This window comes from Zootoca vivipara, chromosome 4, assembly GCF_963506605.1.
Source record: "Zootoca vivipara chromosome 4, rZooViv1.1, whole genome shotgun sequence".
In the NCBI taxonomy this organism is placed as follows: Eukaryota; Metazoa; Chordata; class Lepidosauria; order Squamata; family Lacertidae; genus Zootoca; species Zootoca vivipara.
Window position 1 is genome coordinate 52,670,284 of NC_083279.1, and position 6,504 is coordinate 52,676,787.

The 6,504-nt window shown below is 44.8% G+C and overlaps 1 protein-coding gene across 1 annotated transcript in view; it reads right to left on the reverse strand.

Moving 5' to 3' along the window:
• The window catches only part of BACH1 (BTB domain and CNC homolog 1), a 31,416-nt gene extending 24,912 nt beyond the window's left edge, over positions 1-6,504 (reverse strand). Inside the window, exon 1 of the mRNA XM_060273622.1 lies at positions 5,046-6,504. The gene's annotated coding sequence lies outside the window, so the exon portion shown is untranslated. The remainder of the gene's footprint in view (positions 1-5,045) is intronic.

Sequence of the window (6,504 nt, forward strand, 5' to 3'; positions counted from 1 at the left end):
GGTTCTTACAAGTCTTAACTGCAACAAATGACTCCAGGACTTTTCAAATTAGCACACAAATTAGTATTATCCTAAAACCTCTTAATTCAAAGTGCTTGACACTGCTTAGCTTGCAGCTGCAATCCTGTAAATTTGTGTCCATTGGGCAGAGCAATCAAAACCCCTGATGCACCATGATGGAAGATCTAGATAAGGCACAGATGCCCCTCTGCCCAGGAGGGCTCAACTGGTAAGGAGACGCCACAGCTGTGGAGGTCCTTGGCATGAAAGGGGGCGGGCTGCGGGTGCAACAATAGTCTATTATTCTGTTAAGCCCCACTGCTGCCTGGCCAATATTAGGACTACCCCATGAATAAAAGGTAAAGGTAAAGGGGTTGCGCGCTCATCTTGCATTATTGGCCGAGGGAGCCGGCGTATAGCTTCCAGGTCATGTGGCCAGCATGACAAAGCCGCTTCTGGCAAACCAGAGCAGCACATGGAAACGCCGTTTACCTTCCCGCTGTAGCGGTTCCTATTTATCTACTTGCATTTTGACGTGCTTTCGAACATGAATACAGGGTTGTAAATGGGTATCCCAGTCCCAAACAGATTACTTGACACAGGTAGGTAGCCGTGTTGGTCTGAGTCGAAACAAAACAACAACAAAATTCCTTCAGTAGCACCTTAAAGACCAAGTAAGTTTTTATTTTGGTATGAGCTTTCGTGTGCATAAGTGTGCATGCACACGAAAGCTCATACCAAAATAAAAACTTAGTTGGTCTTTAAGGAGCTACTGAAGGATTTTTTAAAAAGATTTTTTTAGATTACTTGACAGTTTTAGGAATTTATTTCCAATAAGTTTAAGAAGAAGCAAATTAGTATTGCCACACTAAAATGAGCAACAGAAATCCGCCATTCATTAAAACTGAAATCCAATACATACTTACTTGTGATTAGGGCTTATTGAACTCAATGTGGATTATTTCCAAGAAAATATGTGTAAGATTCCAGGGTTGGGTATCTAAATATTAGTTTGGAAGGTGTTAGGCTTCATTTACAAATGTTGCGCTTCCTTTCGACTGAAACATACTCTTATACTGAATCTCTTAAAGTCAACTTTAAGAACAATCAGTATTCTGTGTCACCACATATTATATCATCCCTAAACCTCATCACACTTTTGAGTTATCAGTTAGTAGATAGTCAGTAGATAGTAGTCAAACCGTAGGAAGCAACTCAAGTTTGCTTTTGAGTAAGCATGCACAACTTAGAGCTGCAAGGCTTTTCTGGAAATTCTGAACTTCCCATGTGCTCCCCACCTGGAATCTGATTGAGTGAAGATTATTATGCAGAGTTGCTTATACTGGTCCAACACCAACACTGTAATTAAGGGGGGGGTAGTATACTATAGACCATCTGGCTTCATCCAAAGATTAGTTCTTCCTTCCCAAATCAAAATGGAATCATGGAGTAGGAAATGCATTCCCTGTACAAATCTAATGCCAATTTGTGGCAGTCCTTTCCTGAGTGCATAGATCCCAACCAGATATTGGCTGGTGAGGAAAGAAAGGCTTCAAGTACTTCAGAATCCAATCCATACATGGAACTTTGAACTCTCCACTTTCAGCTACTCCATGCCCTCAAGTACAACCGACTCATCCTTTGAGAATTGCTCTCCTAATAGCCCAATCCTGAGCAGTGGCGGAGAGCAGGCGGGGGCGTGGTGCGCCACCCGTAGGAGCGTGGCACACATTCTGGGGACGGGGACTGCCGCCTGAGGGGGTGGGGTGCCCAGCGCGGGGCAGCCACGATGGCGCCCTCGGGATTGCGCTGCCCGGGGCGGAGTGCCCCTATTGCCCCCTTTCCTACGCCCCTGATCCTAAGTATATTTTAAACAAAAAGTAAGCTCCATAATGTTCAGCGAGACTTATTCCCATCTCACCCTATTCCAACAATTTACACTATTGCAGACTAAGCACACTTACATTCAAGGATACAGAAATTTATATCCACCTCCAACACTGTCCTTCATCCAAATGAAAAGCACGGGGTTTTAGATATTTCCTACTAAGCTTGAAAGGTACTCCAGTCACCTCCGGAGTGAAGTGTGACTGTGGGAGTTATGTCCCCAAGCTCTTTCCAGCTCCAAGGTAGAAGGGGTAGGTTTGTCCCTGTCCTGATAAGCCTCAGAGATGCTCCAACATCTCAGCAATTTCAGAGCCCTTCCTAAACTCAGGGTAACATCAGGGAGAACCTCTGTCCTTATTGGGGATTCAGAAGGGCAGGAACCCTTATCAGAATGAAAAAGGTCTCATTAGTGGCAAGAGATGCTTAGGTTTAAATGAAATCAATGGACTTACAATGCAGGTGTTTATGATTAAGCCAAGTTAGGAGATCTAGGCTTTAAACTACTTGATAAAAAAATTCCTTCAGTAGTACCTTAAAGACCAACTAAGTTTTTATTTTGGTATGAGCTTTCATGTGCATGCACACTTCATCAGATACGAAGTGTGCATGCACATGAAAGCTCATACCAAAATAAAAACTTAGTTGGTCTTTAAGGTACTACTGAAGGAATTTTTTATTTTGTTTCGACTCAGACCAACACGGCTACCTACCTGTAACTTAAACTACTTGGTTCATTTATGATATTATTCAGACACTTTTCCATGAAGTTCAAAGTGATAGACAATAATAATGAAATCACAAATACATTTAAAAAATCGAAATAAAACAGTCTGTCCATGATAAAACAGTAGCCAAGACCACTCTGTGCAGAATTTGGAGCTGAAGGTGATAAACAAAAACAAGTTAATTTTTGCCTTCAGAAGCTCACTAAATACAGGTTAAGGGAGGCCTCAAAGAGGTTTCCCTATTTGTTAAATTTTCTGCTGTTTTATGGGATTTGAAATGAATGCTTTATATTTGCTTCTAAATCTTGTAACAGAACAAGTGTAGCCAACATGCATTCAGAGGCACAAATTCAAACCGGGGAGGGGGGGGATGATATGAAATGTAGTTGGGCTTGTTTATCTATTGTGGTACAGCTTATGCCATGCTGCCAAGAAAAATAAAGACATAAGGAGGAGGAAAGAGAGCACAGCTTATTGTTTACCTTACCTTGGCAGTTTTTCATGAGCCTAGAGATCTTTTGGAAAACACAATTAAGCTGTTTGTTTAATTCAGGTAATACATTAGTGGTGTAATATATCTGTAACAGACCTTGCTGAAGTGCAAGCAAGGGGACATATTAAGATCTCCTTCAAGTACTGTACTGGCCTTTTAATCTACTATGTTCACCTGTCAGGTGCAGCTGCTAAATCCAATGGGTTTCTCCCCCATTACAAGTAGACATGTTTGGCTACTTTCTTTCTAATTTGAAGCATTCCACTTCACAATACTAACTCAACTTCTTGACATTACATTTCATCAATGTCCCTAAGAGGAACACTCAATGTTTCAAACTAACCTCATGATCCTGTCCACAGAAGATATGGGATCAGCTGATCCTGCACATGTTTACTTGGACACAGTTTCTATAATGACTTATCATTAAGGGTATGTTCATATTAGCAGCTTAAACACAGTGAAATAATTTCCCCCTGCTGTGTTTCAAGCCACATGTGCATAGTGTTGCTCACAACACAGAGAAGGGGTAAGGATGTCTTCACATGACATGCATGACCTTTTTGGCTTCCAGGCCATGCAACCCACCTCCCAAAAACTCATGTTCATGAAGCTGTCATCTGCACATGTGCGCTCATCCGTGCATGTGTGATGGTTGTCTTAAATGTTCACATTACCACTTATCCCTTCCAGCTCTCCAATTCTTTGATTCTATTATTCTATGATTCTATCCCAACCCAGTTGGATTTTAGCCGGTTTGAAGAAAAACTCATCTGTGTTTTTCAGCAGAAAGACAGAACTGTTTCTCAAGAAAATAATGGATCAATGTAGATACTTCTTCAAAAACTGGCAGTGGGAGAACACTGCACACTGGATTCAGAGTAAGCGATAAAGTGAACTTCAGGGTTGCATCCTTCAAGCTGCATTTTAAGCACATTCACTCAATGCTGCCAGTGGTTTAGATTACTTTTATTTTTCTATTCGTAATCATTTGTTTGCTGCTTGCACTTTTAAAAAGTTGTGGCTTTTGAAACTACTGTTCACCACCCACAGAATTCTAAAATCGCTATTAGGCCAATCACAATACCACAAAACACAGGCAAAGCATTTCAGGTCTTATAGTAGACCAAGCGTGGCTGGCAAGAAAGCCATGCGAGCACACTGGGCACAAAGTCTTGAGATGGAATGTAGCAGGAGAAAGCAGGCGTTCAAACGAAGCTGTCAAGTAGGCTTAAAAGGTTGCATTCCATAGGCCCAGGCAACGCGAGTTATTCCGACGTGATACAAACGGAAGACATAATAAAACCACGTCCAACTATGCCCAAACGAACCTTATTCTTAGTCAGAGAGTTTAGCTGTAGACTGCAGTAGCCTGCGGTGGTTCGTCCACAGAAAACCAACCCAGCTCCTTGTGACTCTCTCTGTGGCCAGCGGGTCTTACTGTCAGTCCGGCTCAGGGGAGAAAAGGCACACGAACCGCCCCCCCCCCCCAGGTCCGGCAATCGGACTCTATAACCACAAGATCGAAGGAGCAGGAGGGATGGGTCTCTGCCCCGAAGAGCTTACACGGGGGCGGGAGGAACACTGGCGGAGCCACTTAGACCCGCGAGGCATCAAGAGCCCGACGAATGCGCTTCTATGCCTGTGGCCCGGACACCGCCGCCTCCACGACTCCGGCATCCGCCCCTCGAGCCACTTCTCCGCCTCGGCTCGAAAGGGCAGCCGAGCCTCGTCCTCGTCCTGCTCCCACCCCCCTCCCGGACGCGGAGGAAAACATGCAGACTCTGGGGAGCCTCTCGCGGATTGTGCGCCTGCGCTCTCGCCCTCCCTGCCGCGCTGTCCCCGCAACCCGCCGCGCGCCGCCCACGAGCCCCGCTCCGCCTGCCCGCCCGCGCGAGGGTTTATACCTCCGCCCCAGCGCCGCCGGCCATCTTACTCACCCGCCTCAGCCGCAGCTCCCTCAAGCGAGCCTGAGCCACTTCGACCACCTGCCTCGGGGCCAACTCCGCCGCGGCTTCTCCAGGCGCTGCGCTGCCCGACCACAGTCAGGTGACAACATCACAGCTGCCTCCACGAGCTCTTCGCCGATTGGGCGCTGGTACCAGCTGACGCTCGCCCTTTTCCCTCAGCTCCCTCCTCTGACCCCCGCCTCGGTGTCCCCGCCTACTCCCTCAGCTGCGCATGCGCTCCTTTCCTGTGAAGGCGTCCGTTGACGTTCCGAGCGAGGCCCCCTCCGCACCGCTGAACGCGAGGGAGCGGAAGTTGGTCTCTCTCTCTCTCTCTGCCTGCGCTCGTGTGGGGAGAAGGAGAAGGGCGGCATCGAGGCATTTCGCCGCCTGAGGCGGAGCGGCAAATGTTGCCTTCTATAGTAGTACCCAAAGCTGGTCGAGTTACCGGTAGTTCGGCACCCGAGGCGGAAAAATGCCGCGAATGTTTCTTCCCCCGTCCCTGGCACCTAATACTGTAAATACAGTACAGTATTAAAGTAAATAGCTAACCATTTGCTGCCCTTAATAGCTAACCATTTGCTGCCCTTAATAGAGCTACAGTTCCTTCCCAGCACCCTTAAACTATGGTTCCCATAATTCTTTGGGGAAAGCTATTATTGTTAAAGTGACAAGAGTACTTTGAATTCCTCAGCTGATGGGTAGCAGCAGCAGCAGCTCAGTCTTTGTGCGAGCAATATGCGATAAAATAATGAGAATAAGTAGTGGGTCCGTGATGCATATTTTGTTTAAAGGTCCAGGTCCGAATGATTGAAGACCACTGATTTACCCAGATTTGTCTATTCTGCCTTTCATCTTCAAATGTAAGACCTTATAATGATAAAAAAGAAGAGGAAAACACTTTAATTATACTGCTATTTGCTCTCTCACAGAGCAACAAAACAATGCCATTCAGTCATTTCATAACTGAAATGTATTTTCTCCTTAATAGTTTGAAAGTGGATTGATTGATGGACCTCTTCTGGCAGCTTTGTTCAAAGCCTTTGAGAAGGAAGGAGCTGTGCAACAGCTACTTTTTCTGTGGCAATTTATAGCTATTTATACGAACATTTATCAGTATGTACTCCACAAATATTCTAATTCATCAGAAGCCTAACATTTGCTAGATGGCAGTTACTATGATCAACTGAAGTAAAGGCCGAAGGATAAAGAATATAAAATTCATGTTTTGATTGGCCCACACCAATAGAAATAAGCTTTATCTGTACCTAATAAAAATAGCTACTGTACAGGTCACATATTGTTCATTGCCTATAACGTAGTTTACAGGGAATTATTTTATCTCACATTTTTGCTTATGTTGCTGTGTTCCAAATAGAAACTTATGTGTTCCTTGTTCCAAAATAGTGGTGCCAGATGCAAAGGTATTTTTTCTTTTTTTTTCTTTTTTTGT